The sequence below is a fragment of the Microcebus murinus genome, chromosome 1, assembly GCF_040939455.1.
Source record: "Microcebus murinus isolate Inina chromosome 1, M.murinus_Inina_mat1.0, whole genome shotgun sequence".
Taxonomy (NCBI): domain Eukaryota; kingdom Metazoa; phylum Chordata; class Mammalia; order Primates; family Cheirogaleidae; genus Microcebus; species Microcebus murinus.
The window spans coordinates 102304738-102323622 of NC_134104.1; positions in this window are offsets into that span (position 1 = coordinate 102304738).

Below are 18885 nucleotides of genomic sequence, written 5' to 3' on the forward strand. Positions count from 1 at the left end.
TATAACTTAGGCATTTGTTACTTAGGCTAGGAGAATTTATTGTGATAAAATGAGGCCCCTGGGGCCTGGCTGAGTTAATACAGTACAATCTGAACACAAAGACTTTTTTTGGGAGGGAGACATGGTCTCACTCTTGCCTGGGTCAGTGCCATGACCTCAGCTTAGCTGACACCAACCTCAAACTCTTCGGCTCAAGAGAGCCTCCTGCCTTTCCAAGTAGCTGGGACTACAGGCATGCACTACTGCCCCCCAGCTAATTTTTTCTAATTTAGTAGAGATGGTGTCACTCTTGCTCGGGCTGATCTTGAACTCCTGAGCTCAAGCTATCTTGCTTTGACCTCCCTGAGTGCTAGGATTATGGGCTTGAGGCACTGAGCCCGGTCTGACCACAGAGAAATGAAGTGTTCATGAAAACCCAGAATTCATGTCCAAGCATTTTGGAAATTGGTGATCTTAAGTCAAAAATGTTTTCATTACTTTAAAGTTTCCATTAAATTTTTTGCATACTTTATTTGTCCACTAGACTTGGCTCTAAATGATTTGTTCCAGTTACAAAATACCTAATATACCTACACACAAAGAAAGGAAGATGTACTACCACTAAAGACGTTTTTAAAGTTATAGCTTCTGAAGAGGATTCCAATGGTGAGCAGTGGGACTGGAGAAGGTAGATAGCTTCACATGGCAACTGCTTTGAAGGAAGCAAGATTCATTTGGATATAAAAGTGTTGGGTATGGTACTTAAAGCAGTTCTAACTATAAAAACAAAACATGACTTAGCATGAGTTAGCAACTATGTCATGCTAACTTGAAAGAGGGTAGACAGTTTATTGTTCCTTCTACATGATTTAATAATGCTGAGCTATAAACAATTTCTGAGGAACTAACTGCCTCTAAATGTTAAACAGTTTTCCTTTGCAAGACAGGCATTGAAGGAAGGCAAAGGCAAATGTTAACAAAGGCTCTATTAACAAATTAATCTTGAATTCTTAATAGTATGTAAATTATTTACATGTGTTATCCTTGCTTGGAAATTGGAGTGCTGTGGGTGAGGATTGTTTGTGTAGAATGGGAATTGTGGAGCATTCACGTGTGTGGGATTAGATGTTAAAGGTATTTGTTTAGAGGTGGCTTTGCAGGCTAGGAAAGGATGTCTTTCAGTGTCCTAATAATTCTTGTGCTATTACTGAATCAGTTTTCTAGTTTCTTGTCAAAAGGTTAACCGTGTGCTGTTCTACCACTATTTAAAAACTTAAAAAAAATAATACTTATTTTCAAACTTAAGGGAAATTTCAAAGAAGTAGAATACCCATCTTTCAGCTCCAAAAATAATGATCAATTTGTGGTTAGCCAACCTTGTTTATAATCCACCAATTCACCATTCTACCTCCCACCATTATTTGGAAGAAAATCCTACACAAATGATTCATGCCCAAGTGTTTAAATCCAAAAGGCAAGGGCTTTAAAGAACCACAAATGCCTTTTTTTTTTTTTTTTTTTGAGACAGAGTCTCGCTTTGTTGCCCAGGCTAGAGTGAGTGCCGTGGCGTCAGCCTAGCTCACAGCAACCTCAAACTCCTGGGCTCCAGTGATCCTTCTGCCTCAGCCTCCCGAGTAGCTGGGACTACAGGCATGTGCCACCATGCCCGGCTAATTTTTTATATATATATCAGTTGGCCAATTAATTTCTTTCTATTTATAGTAGAGACGGGGTCTCACTCTTGCTCAGGCTGGTTTTGAACTCCTGACCTTGAGCAATCCGCCCGCCTCGGCCTCCCAAGAGCTAGGATTACAGGTGTGAGCCACAGCGCCCGGCCCACAAATGCCTTTTTATTACGAAAGTGAAAAGTAATGCCATACTGTCCTTTCACTTTTTTTTTTTTTACCCATAGGTGCTTTACATATCATATATTTTTATAATTGGTTTGTTCAGAGTCCATAAATGGTACATTGGCTTTAATCAAATTTCTCCATATTTTTTACTTGTAATCTATTTGAAGAAATTGGGTCATGTCCTGAGGAGTTTTCCGTATTCTGGATTTACTCACTGTAACCCTATTTTGTCACTAAACACATTTTTCTGTCCCTTGTATTATAAACTGGTGGATCTTGAGGCTTGATCAGATTCAGGTTTAATTTTCTTACCTGACACAAGTCTGGAGACCCAGAATGTGTTATTCTAGAACTGGCACTTGAGTGCTACCTCATTCACTAGGTATTTCACTGGGTTCCCAGCTTGTTTTTGGTTTTGGTTTTGTTTTTTTTTTTTTGAGACAGAGTCTTAACTCTGTTGCCTGGGCTAGGGTGCTGTGGCATCAACCTAGCTCACAGCAACCTCAAACTCCTGGGCTCAAGCGATCTTCCTGCCTCAGCCTTGAGTAGCTGGGACTATAGCCATGTGCCACCATGCCCGGCTAATCTTTTCTATATATATTTTTAGTTGGCCAATTAATTTCTATTTTTAGTAGAGACGGGGGTCTCGCTTTTGCTCAGGCTGGGTTTCGAACTCCTGACCTGGAGCAATCCTCCCGCATTGGCCTCCTAGAGTGCTAGGATTACAGGCGTGAGCCACCACGTCCAGCCTGGTTCCCAGTTCTTAATCCATTGGTGCTTGTACCTCAACAGCCTTATATGTTCCCCTCTGTATTTTCTGTCTCATATCTTTGTTGCCCCACTATAGCTGTGCAAGTAAGTTGTTTAGTATTTCTACGAATGATTCTGATTTTTTTTTCCAAATGATCCATTAATGTAATCCTGATATTTTAATCAGAAGTCCTTTCATATGAAAGACTATTACATTTGTATTTAAAATTCTTTTTTTAAAAAACAGAGTCTTACTTTGTTGCCCAGGTTAGAGTGAGTGCCGTGGCGTCAGCCTAGCTCACAGCAACCTCAAACTCCTAGTATCAAGCAATCCTCCTGCCTCAGCCTCCTGAGTACCTGGGACTACAGGCATGCGCCACTATGCCTGGCTAATTTTTTCTATATATATTAGTTGGCCAATTAATTTCTTTCTATTTATAGTAGAGATGGGGTCTCGCTCTTGCTCAGGCTGGTTTCGAACTCCTGACCTCGAGCGATCTGCCCACCTCAGCCTCCCAGAGCGCTAGGATTACAGGCGTGAGCCCGGCCTGTATTTAAAATTCTTAACCATCTTCCCATTTTAAAGTGAACATAAAAAAGAAGTTCTTAGTTTTGCTTTAATCGTTTTAAATTGTGTCACTGTTACCATCAGTTATTAGTATTAACCTCATTAACATCACGATCTGCATCAAAAGCCTTATTGATTGATTGAGACAGCGTCTCACTTTGTTGCCTTGGCTACAGTGCCATGGCGTCAGCCTAGCCTCATACTCCTGGGCTCAAGCGATCTTCCTGCCTCAGCCTCTTGAATAGCTGGAACTACAGGCATGCGCTACCATGCCTGGCTAATTTTTTCTATATATTTTTAGTTGTCTGATTAATTTCTTTCTATTTTTAGTAGAGACGGGGTCTCACTCTTGCTCAGGCTGGCTTTGAACTCCTGACCTTGACCGATCCTCCTGCCTCGGCCTCCCAGAAAAAGGCTTTGTTATTTATTTATTTTTTTAAGCCTTTGTTATTTAAAACTTTATTTTTTATGAAAGTTTCCCAAAACAAGATAATTTCATAATAGATATTCATTTGTCCTAAATGCCATTTCTTAATTCATTATGAGCTATAATAGATACGGCTTTTTTTAAATACCAGATTTTTTAAAACGGAGTTAAAAGTGTAGGCATATTGAGAGGGCTTTCTTTAGATGGAGAGTGTGCATGGACTCTGATATAGAAAAACATCACGTCCCCCAGGTGAAACTAAAGGAAACAGCATTCATTGTGTGGGACTGGAGACCCTCATAATCCCTTTTCTCTAAGGCTAGAAGCCACAGCCTGATTTTTTAGCTATTTGAACTTTGTAACCATTTGAACATTTCCATCTATGAAACACAACATGGACTTCCATGTCAGCTCTGCATTCAAATCATTCCTCTACTAATGACTTGGCAAGTTATTTTACCTTTTGTCTGCAAATTGGTCCTTCTCTCACAGCATCTTGTATATGTGTTGGGCAAGTGGAAGGGCTGCTATTTTTACCACTGCAATCCAAAGAGTTTGTATTAAAGCACCCAGCTACTTAGAAAAGTTTGAATTCTACAATTCGTATGAACACAGTTCAAAAGACAGCTGTTTCAGAATGCTACTTCACAGATCTAATTCTGAACGATGCAAGATTTTCATAGAGAGCATGAAAAACACTACTCTTGACTCTTTGACTCCAGGTTTTCTCTTTACGCTTCTGACACTTCTGCTCAGCATAATTCTAACTCAGTTCTAAGTACAGAGGAAATTCCTACCTGCCTGTTTTTATATTTCATCAAATTGCCCTATGTCAGTTGTCGCCTTTCTGGTATATGTAGCAGCACTTATCTATACACCTTTGCCACAATCCTTCAAACGGGTAAAATGATCTATTTAGGCCGGGCGCGGTGGCTCACACCTATAATCCTAGCACTCTGGGAGGCCGAGGCTGGCAGATTGCTCGAGGTCAGGAGTTCGAAACCAGCCTGAGCGAGACCCCGTCTCTACTATAAATAGAAAGAAATTAATTGGCCAACTAATATATATAGAAAAAAAATTAGCCGGGCATGGTGGCACATGCCTGTAGTCCCAGCTACTCTGGAGGCTGAGGCAGGATTGCTTGAGCCCAGGAGTTTGAGGTTGCTGTGAGCTAGGCTGACGCCACGGCACTCACTCTAGCCTGGGCAACAAAGTGAGACTCTGTCTCAAAAAAAAAAAAAAAAAATCTATTTAAAGTGTTAATCACATTCCATTAATACATAAAGCCTCCAATGGTTTCACATTTCACTTTGTTCAAAATACAAACCTCTTGCCAGTATTCTCTGTCAACCTCACTTTTTCTGTTCATATATGCACGTTTATTCATGAGTCTTTGCATTTCCTATATTTGCTTGGGATACTCTTGTCCTAGATCTTATGTGATAGTCTTCATTATTTAGGTCCATGCTCTAAAGTGATATCTCTCCAGAGGGCACTGCTTTCCCCACCCTGTCTAAAACAAGTTCCTCTAAACATCCCTAAATATCCCTATCACATTCTGCCTTTTAGCCTGCACTAATTTTTTCATCATGCTTACCGCCAACTGAAATTATTTTACTTTATCATTGACTCTTACTCATTAGACTGTAAGCATCAAGAGAGTGGCAGGGATGTGGTTTATTCATTATTGTATGTTCCTCGCCTAATCTTACAACAGTGTCTCATCCATATTAGAGTATGCAATAAATATTACTTGAGGAATGAATGAATTTCATACATTGCCAATTCTCTGACTGACTCTTTTTTAAACCCTCATCATCATTCATTCATGCTTTCTTGTCTTTCAACTTTGAAGAAGCATTCTTTCTCCAACTGCCCTGCCAAAAATGTCTTTATAACTCACAGCGGCAGGGAGCAGACAGAGATGTAAACAACAGCCTGGGGGTAGCAAACTGGTGGGTCCAGGGCCAAATCCTGGCCTGTGTGTAAATTTTGTTTGGTTTGTATAATGTTTTGCTTGTTTTAAATGAACTGGCTGCTAACATTTTTTTAATTGGAAATATTTACATTAAAAACCCAGACTTCGGCTTTGTTTTAAAAAATTAGAATAAATGAATGAGATCTGCACTCCCTCAAGGCAACAACTGACTGGCACAAAGTAACCCTGGGGTATGCATGGTTCAGTATATAAAATTCCCTCCACTCCCTGTTAGTTTTAACACTGAAGCCAGGTGTCAGTTGCATTTATCAGCATGCGGACAGCTGTATTTCGAATCCTGTCCCTTCTGTTCATCCATCTTACCCGTCTGCCTCTTGAGCCAGATCACATGGGTTCAGTGCTTATCTCCTTCATTTAGCTGTATAATCTTGCATGTGCTACTTGCCCTCGCTAAGCTTCCATTTTCCCATCTGTAAAGAGTTAGTAATTGAGCCTACTGTATTCAGGTGTTTTGAGGGTTAAAGGAAATAGTGTATTAAATGCACTTAACACAGTGTTAAGCTTTAGTGAATGTTCAGTAAATATTATAATCACCAGACACTTGTGGATGACAGACTAAGGTATCTTACAGACCAATGGGCCCTTGTTTTAGGCAAGTAAGTGGACTGTATTAGTTTCCTAGGGCTGCTGTAACAAATTGACACAAACTTGGTGGCTTAAAACAATAAACAATTATTCCCTCATATTTCTGGAGTCTAGAAGTCTGAAATCAAGATGACAGCAGAGCCATGCTCCCTCTGAAGGCTCTAAAAGACAATCCTTCCTTGCTTCTTCCTAGCAGCTGGTGGTTCCCAGCAATCCTTGGCATTCTTTAGCTTGTAGCTGCATCACTCTGGTCTCTGTCTACAACTTCACATGGCCTTTTGCTCTGCATGTTTATGTCTTCTCTTCTTAAAAAGACATGAGGGCCTACTATAAACCAGTAATGTCCTCATCTTAATGAAGCACACCTACCTATTTCCAAGTAAGATCACATTCTGAGGTTCTAGGTGGATATGAATTTTGGGGGGGGGTAGTGGTGGCACAATTCAACACACCTCAGTGACATAAGAAAAATAATGTTCAAAGAAACTGAAGTGGAAACTTTTTTTAAAAAAATTATTTTGAAATAATTTCAGACTTACAAAAAATGTTGCAAAAACTGTGCAAAGAATTCTTGTATAATCTTCACCCAGATTTCCCAAATGTTAACATTTTGTCATACTTGCTTCATCACTCTATGTGTATGTATGTAATGTCTTTTCTGATATGCAGTCATGATGATCTTTTACATATATGTACTTCAGCATATATTCCCTAAAAACATTATCTTATATATCCACAATAGAATTATCAAAGTCAGGAAATGAACATGTTGATCAATACTATAATCTATTGACATATTCAAATATTGCCAATTTTCCTACTAATGTTCTGTTTTCTGGTCCAGGATCCAACTTAGAATCATACATTGTCTGCAGTCATAATCTCTTTAGTTTGTTTTCATCTGTCTGCTTTCACGACCTTGACTTTCTTAAATAGTATAAACCAATGGTTTAGTAGAATGTCCTTTATTTGGGTTGTCTGATGTCTCCTCATGATTAGATTTGAGTTTTGTGTTTTGGGCAGGAATGCAGCACAAGTGAGGTTGTGTCCTTTTCAGTGCATCACATTAGGAGACACACAGTGTGGCTCTGCCTCCTTAACTAATGATGCTAACTTTGATCATTGATCATTGGTTAAGGTGCTGTCTGCCAGTGTTCTCTACTAAAATGTTACTATTTTTTCTCTTTGTAATTAACAAGTATCTTATGGAGGAGATGCTTTCGACTATATAAATATTGTTTGTTGGGTTTTCATTTTTAGAGACAGGGTCTTGCTCTGTTGCAAAGGCTGGCCTCCACCTCCTGGGCTTGAGCGATCCTCCTGCCTTGGCCTCCCAAAGTGCTTGGATTACTGGTGTGAACCACCACAACTGGCTTAACTATTGTTTTTTAAATACTTCTGCCTACTAATCATAACATCCATTGATGATTTTTGCCTGAAACAATTATCAAAAATGATTTCTATGGACTCATTCCATTCAGTTATAACCTGATACTATCATTATTTTATTGCTCAAATGAATCCAGATGTGGTCAATGGGAACCCTTTTAAGATAGTTCCTATATTCTTTAAGATGAGTATTTTTAAGATTTTTTTCCCCCACATGTGTGCCTTTTCAAAAGATTCACACCATTTGTGCTTTTTCTAGATGTGCATAAGCAGAAGAAACTCTTGGGAATATCAGCTCTTAAGAACATCGGCATTGGCTTTAGAGGGGATGAAGTGACTTTTAAAGGTCAAGATAGTCAATGTATAGGGTTTCATATGGCTTCTCAGTTTCCACAACAACTGTCCTTTTGGTCCAGGACAATCTTCCCCATGCACGATCAGTTCCCATAGTACTACAATCTGTTCTTTGCTTACAGAGAGCCTTTTGTAAAAGTTTGTAACACGTCAGTTCTAAGTACTTACGCCACTAGAGGTCACTGTTTGGCTATATGTGATAGAAGATCTCCCCGTTTCACAGCAGCTGACTGGCAAGCCTTATTCTGAACACAATAAGGCTGTCTGTTTCCAGAGGAACACTGGTGTCTTTAGATATTTCCCTTTAAGCCTCCTTTAGGCCCTTAATCCAGACTTGAACCTTTCATAACTCTACAGGTACATGCCTTTGCTGAATGTTGCTGGCGGAAGAATAAAGAGAGCAACCCCCAGCTATATAAGCACTATGTGCCAGATGCCATTGTTTCACATTTATTAACTCATTTAACATCTTTCAAAAACCCTACGAGGGAGGAACCAATGAGATTGTGATTTCACACAGCTAGTAAGTAGTTGAGCCAGGATTCAAGCAGTTTGGTTCATAGTTCATATACTTAACCACCAAATATCAACCTGCATGGCTTTGCTATATTGATCTAATCTTTCTGTATCCAAGCCTGGACTCACTGGCCTGTTTATAGAGCATCCAAAAAATGAGTTGTGAAATCATCAGAGATCTTTTAAAGCTCGGGAAAGGGCTGCTGCTTTCCAGGTGTGTGCTACTGGGAACTTGTCCAGTAGGGTCATGCAGATGCCCGCACCTGAGCCCAGCCTGCCCTCTGTGATTGCAAGCTGGCCAGGTCCTGAGATCAATCTCAGTAACCCGGTGGCTCCACCTACCTCCCCATTCAGTGTTGCGCTTAGTGAACCTGAGGGCGTATTTTTAGTGCTTTTCCCTGCTTGGCTGCTGCTTCCTAGAAGCAGTATCAGCTTGTGGAAACTGCTTCAAATTAAGCCCCAACCTACCTGATAAGGTTTGAGACTTTTCTTCCCTGGAAGGGCTGGTGAAAGGGGATGGGTTCTGGAGTTAGACTTACCTGCATTAGAAGTCTCAGTGGCTACATGGCTTTGGGCAGAATTGTTTAGCCTGAGTTTCCTCAACTGTAGGTTGACAATGATAACATTTCCCTTGTGCGATTGTTGTGAGAATTAGTAATGTATGTAAAAAGACACTGACACAGGTGGAAGGTACTTGATACATTTTGCTATTATCACTTCCTTAAAAGCATAGCCTAATTCCAAGCAATCATAAAAGCTGACCCTGGTGTCTCATCCTAGGTGGATCTCTCCTTCTCTCCTTTTTCCTAAATACTAGTGCCTCTTATGGTCTGTGTTATTCCTTAAGGCAATTAAAACACACTGCTCAGTGCTGGCAAGTGTCATTTCTTCTGCTTGGCCTAATTCTTCAACTAGACTCCAGTGAGAGTTGGGACTGTCCTTTATACCTATTTGTAATGCCTTGTCTTAACCAGGGACCCAAAACAGTAAGTGCTCAGTAAATGACTGTTGATGACTGATTAGCTCGTCAGTTAACAAGTATTTACGAGGTATCTGTTATGCGACAGGCAAAGGGCCAGGTTCTGAGACTACTGAAGTGAAGGAAAGCCAGCCCCTCACTAAGAGAGTTCCTCCTGTGGCTAAAAGTTTTTGCAAAGGCCTAACTCAGTTAACTTACTTTTCTGAGCATCTAATTCCCAGGAAGTAACTTTCTTTGTTGGGGCAATCTGAGTCACTGTATCTCAAATAGGAGGCAAAAGCCAAGTGTACAGCCCAGAGCCTTTTCACACTGGAGAGCACATAACATGGCATTCAGGACCTCACGGGCTGTTCCCACCACCTGCTTCTTAAGACCAGCCCAGCAGCGCTTGTTCCCATCAGGGGAAACAGCTGGTGAGTGTGGGCGGCAGCTTGCTGCTCTCTTCACCAGGAGGGGTCAGTCAGTGCAAGACCTCTAGCAACCGCCAGTGATGGATTCACCTGTGAGTCATGCTAGCAATATAGTATCTGAATGATTTGTTCTTGGGTGGAGTGGATGAAAGGGGAGAGAATGGGTTGGAGAAAATGAAACCATCTGTTGAATTCACAAGTGCCACAAGTCACAAGTTCAATCAATGCTTGACTGACTCTTAAGTATTTTTAGTGCAAAGACATAAGGTAATTTGAGGGTTTCAGAAAACAAGTGCTGTCTTGAAACCCAACTGATAATTGAAGAAATACTATGCATTAGCAAAAGCTTTACATTTTTATTTGCAAAAACAAAATGAAATTTTTTTTCCAGGAAAAGGAAGGCTTTCAGAAGTTAAAAGAAATGCAGTTTACTGACTAAACCCCCCCTCTGCAACAGAACAAAGAACCTTCCCTCTTATCTGAGTTCAGAACTGGCAAGCAACCTCGGTATGGGCACTTCATAAATATTCATTGATGATGAAAATGTCGACAGTGCAAAGAAACCATTTTGTCATTTCAAGAACGCTTTTGAAATGTCAGTGACTGAAGCAGGATCTTGACTATCCTTCGCAAATCTTGAATAAGAAAGGCCCAGTTCAGCTGGTCACATGGAATGAAACAGAACAAGGACACCGGATTAATCTCTCCTGGAGTCTGGGATTGTGACTGTACTTACAAAGAGCAGAACTAACTGAAGCAGTGGGCAGGATTTTAGAGCAACCACTCCCGAAACATTCAAGCACTTGCGACTCAGTGACTCCACTTTCTGAAAAAAGCCCACCTCATTTCACTTTGCCTTGGCTATGAAGTCTGTGCCTATAAACAGAAGTAGTTAAAAGTGTGAGCAGGGAGTGGCAGTTCATTTCAGTCATCCTTAACCATCCCGATCATGACATATCAGTTGAGCTGAGGGACATTCAGAGAGAACATGCTGAAACCAATGCTCTGGTATGTTGCCTGGTCAAGGTCTACTTGTTTTGGCCCAGGTGCACCTGGCCTTGGCCCATGTAATCTTGATAAACAGAAATGAATGCACCTCAATAACCATTAGCCGTACAGCCTGTGTTGGTGAAGCCAGGTTATAGCTGAATTGGGCCAGTATGGCTTGGAGACCTTCCATCAGAGACCTGGGCTATGTCTGGCCCTACAGAGACCTCTTTCTGAGTTGTAAGAAACACTTTCCATTTGCCAGTGGTTGACTCAGGCCAGGGCAGGGGTGGGGCAGCCACTGCTTGGGTGTGGGTCTGGGCTATCTTAGGCCTGAAACAGAACAGCCCTGTTTCCTCACACCAGCCCCCTGCACCCCACCCTCTACCCCTGCACCACTACCACCACCAATGAGTGGCCTCAAACCGTTCTCAGCACTACAGGGGGTCATCAGGGTAGTGCCTCCCACTCCTCTGTGCTGCTTCCAGGGACACTCGTGCACACACACGGTGAGCCACTCTGCCGGGTTTAGCACTGTCTATGTCACCTGGGGCCCCAGGCCTCTGGGTGAGCTCTGATGCTAACACATGATATAAGGAGCAAGTAGGTGCTGAAACTCATATCATGGACCCAACCCCCCAGGCAGCGTCCTGGCACCTCAGCATTCAGGGCAGGCCCCAGGAAACCCACCACCCTGGGCCATAGCTTTAGCCCTCTGCCAGCCTCCTACGCACACCTCTTCTCATGCTCCCCCGCCTCCTGCACCTGCCTTATCAAAGTCTGCCCTTTCTTTCATTCCCCAGACAGTGACTGAGCACTTAGATGTGCAACACAGACCTTTGCTGGGAGAGGCAGGCCGGAGCTGTCTTCTTTCAAACGAAAAAGGCCAGAGAAGGAAAAGAACCTTAATTGAGTCCTTGCTTTGTGCCAGACGCTTTAGATGCATGATCTCATTTAATCCTGCCTTCAAACCTCGGAAGAAGGCCTCATTATTCCCCTAAGTACCAGAATGGTGTAGAGGTTATGAGCAGGGACACTGCCACTTCAAAGTCCTGCTTTGTGACCCTGGGCAGGGGATTGGACCTATATGCCCACTGCGCTGGCAAAATGGGAATTGGGGTATTGAGAGCATTAAAGGAGTTAACTTATGTAAAAAGTGCTTAGAATAGTTCCGCAGAAGTGTTACCTATCATTATATTATTAGCTATTATAGGTCAGAGATGAGAAAACGGAGGCTTATCGCCTACATGTAAAGACTGGACTCTCCTGGGCCCACAGCAAGTGCTGCTCTAAGTCCACGCGCTTCTCTTTAACATTGTGAAGTGTTGTCCCCTCCCAGGGATGGTAATATCTGGGTCATGGCCAGGGCCTTAAAAGAGATTTTTAGACCACTGTGGGAGAGCATTTGGGGAAGCACCTGAGTCTTGTTTGGGCATCTGAACTTGTGTTTCTGAACCGAGGATTGCCAGCAACCAGGGAGGCCCCTGACTCTTCTGGAGATTGCTGGTGGCAAGGGAAGTGACCTGGCACCTGCCCCCTCGTCTTTGCAGAACCAGGCTGAGACCACATGATTCCGCCTCTAACATCCTCTCCACCTCTCCTTGTCCCCAGCCTTATCCTAGACTCTGGGTAGTTTTTCCTGAAAATTTGGCAGAAATAGAATTTAAACCCAAGCCTGCCTGGCTCAGAAGCCCATGTTCTCTCTATTCTTATCTTGGTCAGTTTTCCCACAGCTGCCCAGACATCTGTGGAAGACAGACAAATGAGGCCATAGCGACTGACACAATCATGACTTGGCCTTTGTGTGCAGTGGAGGGAGGGGACAGGAAACCGGGACAATGGCCAATTCTGGGTGCAAACGTATCTATGCATAGCTGAGTTATCTGATCATTCGGTGAGTACTTCCAATAAATGTTAAGATCACATGCTCTCACCTAATGTGCTAAGAGAGACCTCCTTCTTCCCCACAGCAGAAAAGTGTCCAGAGGTGTCCTTGGTCAGGCAAATTAGTTTCAAGGGTGTAACATTTTCTGGCGCTCACATCATGCCCTCAATCGATACTCTCTTAATTAGCTCTGTGATCTTGGACAAGTCTCTTAACCTCTCTGAACCTTGATTTACTAATATGTAAAACAGGGCAAATAATCCTGACCTCACGAGGTTTTCCTGATGGTTATGAGATGATGTATGCAACCATGCCAGGGCCTAGCACACAAAAGATACTTATGAAATGTGAGCTTTCCCAGACTGTGTAAGAACTCAAGTATGATATCACTTAGTGCCACCCCAGAGATGAGAGATCTGGAAGAAGTCTTTCTGCACATGTGCTTGAAACCTCATGCCTCATACTGGTGAAGAATTGAGCCCATGTGCCCCTTCCTTGCACTGTGGGTGTCAGAAGCCCTTCTCAGGAAACCAAGTCCTGGAAACAGCAGTGCCTGTGACGGGGAGTCCAACTGCCTTCGTGGGGTGCCCTGGCCTCTGTGCCTGTTCACCTGCCCCTCCACCATCAGACCCTCACAAGCTTTTCAGTGTTGCACTCGCTGTTTCATCAAAGCAAGACAATACTTAACACCAAGTTGACAAAACTCCTGTCAGTTCTGCCATGGGCATCTAGGAGCCCATGATCCTACCTGTTCAGGAGAAGAGGGAGAGCACAGGGCTGGAGGGGACGTGGAGGGCAAGCATTCGTCCCAGTGCCAATGCCAGGAAGCTGAACCTTAAAGGAAGCACCCCATGCACACCACACAGAGGGACCCCAATGCTTGCCAGGTTAGGCAGGCCCAACTGGAGGAGAGTGACCGGCCTGTCACGAGGATGAGGAACAAGAGTCACAGCTCAGTTTCTGGTTTCCACAGTCACCCCTGACCTCCCATGGGATTGATGATGGATGTGACTGTCTAGTCTAGATTGGGAGAACAGAGACTGAGAAACCTGAGCAGGAAAAGGAAAGGAGCCCCCAGTCAGAAGCCTGGGCACACCTGGGCTGTAGGGGAGTAAGGAAATGTGCGGAGAGGTGAATGCTCTGAAGGACTCCGTGCCAGAGGAGAAGGGAAAAGGAAAGTGGCTGTCCAGGTCAAAGGGTGTGTGTTTTTAGGTAATTATTCATCATGACTAGAGGGTGACTGTTAACTAGATTTATTCCATAGGTATGGAGGGAAAAGGCTTATTAATTTTTTTGCAGCATTTCCTCCCCACCATGTAGACTGTTCTGTTCATTCTACAGGGCTGGGGAATCACCCAGTATTCAAGTCCATGCCCCCAGTGTAGTAAAAAGAGTGAGGGTTTGAAGTCAGAACTTGGGTTCAAGCTGTTGTTCCCATCTCACCTGCACGTGTCCTCTTGGACCCCAAGTTCTTCATCTGAAAATAAGGACAGTTCCACTTCAGGGCTGAGGCAAGCATCAGTGACATCATGTCCAAGGAAGCGTCTCGTGAAGAAGGAACACAGCAGTTATTGGCCATTCATTTTTAACATGCAGGAACTCTAATTTCTCTCCAAATCAACTAGTACTGTCTCAGTGTTGGTAAATAAAAGGATAGCTACTTATTTAAGTGTTTTGTAACCTTGAGGAATTTAAATACGTTTTTTTTTTTTTTTTTTTTGAGACAGAGTCTCACTCTGTTGCCCAGGCTACAGTACCGTGGCGTCAGCCTAGCTCACAATAATCTCAAACTCCTGGTCTCAAGCAATCCTTCTGCCTCAGCCTCCCAAGTAGCTAGGACTACAGGCGCGTGCCACCATACCCAGCTAATTTTTTCTATGTATTTTTAGTTGGCCAGTTAATTTCTTTGTATTTATAGTAGAGACGGGGTCTCACTCTTGCTCAGGCTGGTTTCGAACTCCTGACCTTGGGCGATCTGCCCACCTCGGCCTCCCAGAGTGCTAGGATTACAGGCGAGAGCCACCGAGCCTGGCCTGAATAGGTTTTAAATGGTGGAGAAAGCAGCCACTTGCTTTGGTTTCTCACCTTTTCTCCTGTCCCCATCGGCTTGGGGAAATATGGGCCCTTTGGGGGAGCCTTAGCAAGTGGCCACCATGTGGCCTCAGGCAGGCCTCCCTGCAGGCTTAGAGGAGTGGCCAGCGGCTGGGCAGCAGAATGGGGAAGGGTCTGCATGGACATGCCTCTCACCTTGGGTCTAGGTCTACACTATGCACTTTGGCCTTCATGGGCCATTTCTTCCATCCAAAAATAGTGTAACTTATATTTTATGACTCTACTTGTATAAAATGAATATAATCCAGCCAGGGTTCATTACTATTAATTATTTATACTAGTTATTCATCTTTTCTTACCACTGTAATAGAAATAAAAGATGAGGAGCAGTTTGGCCACTAGAGGGCAGCAGGAGGTCACTAGATGCTTTTGGGAAATTGGGTCGGGGGTGGTGGCTGGTAAACAGTGCGGGAAGACAGAGCAGCAACTACTACCTCTGACTCAAAAAGGGCTTCTACTTCTCACAGCGTTTCCTCGGAGCATGTTGTGTTTGCTCCTCACAACATGAGGCCCAGGAAGCCAGCAGGTGGGGCAGGACTTATTGCTCCACTCAAGGGCCAAGGAAGGGAGGTTCCACCTGGGAGGTTCAGTGTCATGTGGGGTCACGCAGTGGCAGAGGCTGGGTGGACCAGAATCTCCCAGCTCCTCCTGCCATGCTCCTCCCTCTGAGACTCAGACAGGCTCGATACTCTGAGTAGACAGGGCAGAAACCGGGAGGCCAAAACTCCACTTCACAATGCTGCCCAGCTCAGTCCTGCCATGACTGCCCTTGAGCCACTGCTGGAGACCAGCAGCAACACAGGCCCCAAAGCACTGCTCCTCCTTCCACGTCCACGCAGAAGGGACCCTACATTCCAGACCCTGCGACCCCAGCCTCCGACCCCAGCCTCCCTCGGGGCCAAGCATGCCTTTGTTCACTCCCTTCCTGACCACATGCATGAGCCTCGTAGGTGGGGGAGATGAGAAGCTCATCCCCCTCCCTTGGAAACTGAACAGTCACATCGAAGTGTACAAAAGGCAATTCACTGTGCAAAGGGTACAGGAAGAAATAAGTGTTACATAGGCTCTGAGTGCTCGGGCAAGGAGGTGCAGCAAAGAAGGAAAGGCCAGAAACAAAACCAAACAAAACATGAGGCATAAAATGATCTGATCTCGGGGAGGCAGTTTTCTACCTCCCAGGAAGAACACCCAGCGTGTCGCCTGGCAGAGTGTCCCGGGCACACGAGGAACAATAGGCCTTTCTCTCCTCCAGCAGCTGAGCACACACCCAGGAGAAAAGTCCTCTTCTCAGCAAGGCTGGGTCCACGTCTGGGCCTGGACAGTGTAGGAAGCTAGTTTACAACACAGATACTTGCATTCGATTTCCTTCTGAAAAGGCGAGGGTGGGGCATAAACCTAGGTGAAAAATAAAAAGCAGAACTTTCTTGCTGGATGAGAAAAAAAAAATTGTTCATTATTTTCAGGGAAACATAAGATGCCAACTGACTTTGAAATGGAGGTGGCAAAAGGCAGCCTGGGGTGGTTTGTTCTCTTACAGAGAGCACCTTTGTGGTTGAGACGCAGCTAAAAAATGTTCTGGGAATAAGCAGTCCTTGGCAAAGTGGGGCCAGCCTGAGGCAGAGGGAGATGGCCCTACACAGAGGCCCTGGAGAAGTGAAACAGGTAGGTGGGGGGCTCTGGTTGCTCCAGATACTCCAGGGACAGAGGTGACATCCACCCACTGAGCAGCACCTGTTCTTGGGGTCACTGGATAGGCAGGAATCTGTCCCCATGCACACCACCCAGAGGGACCCCAATGCTTGCCAGGTTAGGCAGGCCCAACTGGAGGAGAGTGACCGGCCTGTCACGAGGATGAGGAACAAGAGTCACAGCTCAGTTTCTGGTTTCCACAGTCACCCCTGGCCTCCCATGGGATTGATGATGGATGTGACTGTCTAGTCTAGATTGGGAGAACAGAGACTGAGAAACCTGACCAGGAAAAGGAAAGGAGCCCTCAGCAGAATGCCCAGCATTCCTGAGGCTGTGGATTTCAAACCTTCCTGAGAGGGGGCAGACATGGCAGCCACCAGCCACGGCTTTCCCCAGGCAGAGCCACCCCTGCTGTGTTCCCAGAACTCTGACAGAGGATGACTGACTTCCAGAATTGAGGAAGAATTTTAGGATGATCTGCTCTGATCTCCTCATATTGATACTGGAAGGGACTTTGGAGAAAATAGAGTCAAACCCCGATAAGGCCCCAAGAGGTGATATGACTTGCTGAATGCCCCACAGCTGGTGGGAGGACAGAAACAGGAAGCCTTGGTTTCCTGATTTATGGCCCAAAGCTCTTACTGGTAGATGACACTTACCGTAAAAAATGGAAGGTAAATGTAGCCCAGAGGAGTCCTGAGGGACTTGGGGTGTCTCCCTGCAACCCATGGGGTTGAGAGTGCAAAGTGAACCTTAATTTTAAAGCCAGACAAGAGATGCAGCCAGGCCTCCAAAAATGTGTGATTCATCAGAGTAGCTGGAAAAACAAAAACATCACCAGCCCGAGAGGTCATGTGATGGGGGAGGTTGGTGGGCAGAGCATTGTCAAGTGGTGTCTGAGGCTCTTTCTGTCTCCAGTGTTCTGAGGCCTGCTCGCCTGAGAGTCTGAGGCTCAAGGAGATCATCAGGAATCTGTGCACAGGCTTGAGAAGAGCAGGCCCGTGAGGGCCTGGCCCCGACTCTTTCTGCCGGGGCTTCCCTGGACCCTTCTGGCATCTCTGAGTCAGCAGCTATTTCTGTGGTTCTGGCTGGCACGACTGCCCAAGGCTTTTGACGGTGACTCAGCAGAAAGGGACAGGGCGACTCACTGCCCTGGCTGGGAGAAACTGCCCAGCGGAGCCTCCCACCTGCGCCCTCCACATCCCTCCTCTGCTTTTGGGAAGGCAGAGGCTCCCACTATGCCGGCTGTCAGAGCCATTTGGCCCAGGTGGGACTGGGGGGGACCGGCAGTGTGCATTAGATCAAGATCACTTTGGTTTCTTTAGCTTAGACAGCCAGATTTCATCAAATGCTTATTTTGCCAAAAGAGAAAAGGAGCATGGGGTTTAGATTTGGAAGGGTCTTTAAGGAACAGCTAAGTCTATAATTTCACAGCTGAAGAAACCAAAGCACTGGCAGATTACATACCTTCATCAAGATTACACAGAGTCTCTTTCCTCTCTGCCACCCTTACACCTGGCTGACCCCAGGCTCAGGTGTTCTCTGAGAGATGAACCACAGGCCCAGCTCATGCACGTGGACCTGTCCTCTAGGAGGCAGAGTACTGGCCAAAGATGTCCACTCCCTAATCCCCGAAACTGTGAAAATACACTATCACTTTGCAAGGCAGAAGGAACTTCGCAGATGTGATGAAGTCAAGGATCTTGAGATGTGAGATTAATCTGGATTATCTGAGGGAGTCCAGTGTACTCACAAGAATCCTTCTAAGTGAAAGAGGGAGACACAAGTAACAGGGTCACAGAGACTTGAAGATGCTACAGCTGCTGCTGGCTTTGAAGAGCGAAAGGGGCCACAAGCCCAGAAATGCGGGCAGCCTTTAGGAGCTGGAAGAGTGAAGAAGAAGCTTCCTCCCTAGAGTCTGCAGAAGGAGCACAACCCTGGCTACACTTTGATTTCTTCCCAGTAAAACTCATTTTGGACTTCTGACCTCCAGAGCTATACGATAATAAATCTGTGTTGTTTCAAGCCACCGTGTATGGTGATTTGTTCCAACAGCAATGGGGACTCATACGTGTCCCTGCACCCTGCTGCTCGCTAGTTAAAGAATATACTTGAAAACTCAGTCACCACCCTTTGATTTCTACTAATGAGATATAAGAATAAATAATTTAGAAAATTATAGTAAAGATACCAAATCCCTTTCATTCGGTAATGAAAGCCATAGATGATAGGTCAATACGGACTTGGTTGGATATTAAAAATAAGCAACTTAATTTTCTGTCACTGCCACCCTTTTAAGCCCACTCTGTTGAATTATCCGTCCACTTTCTTGGGTGAAATGCCAGGCACATCCCAATGCTTTTCTGGTCACCTTCACGCATGAATAAACACCTCATTTTTCAG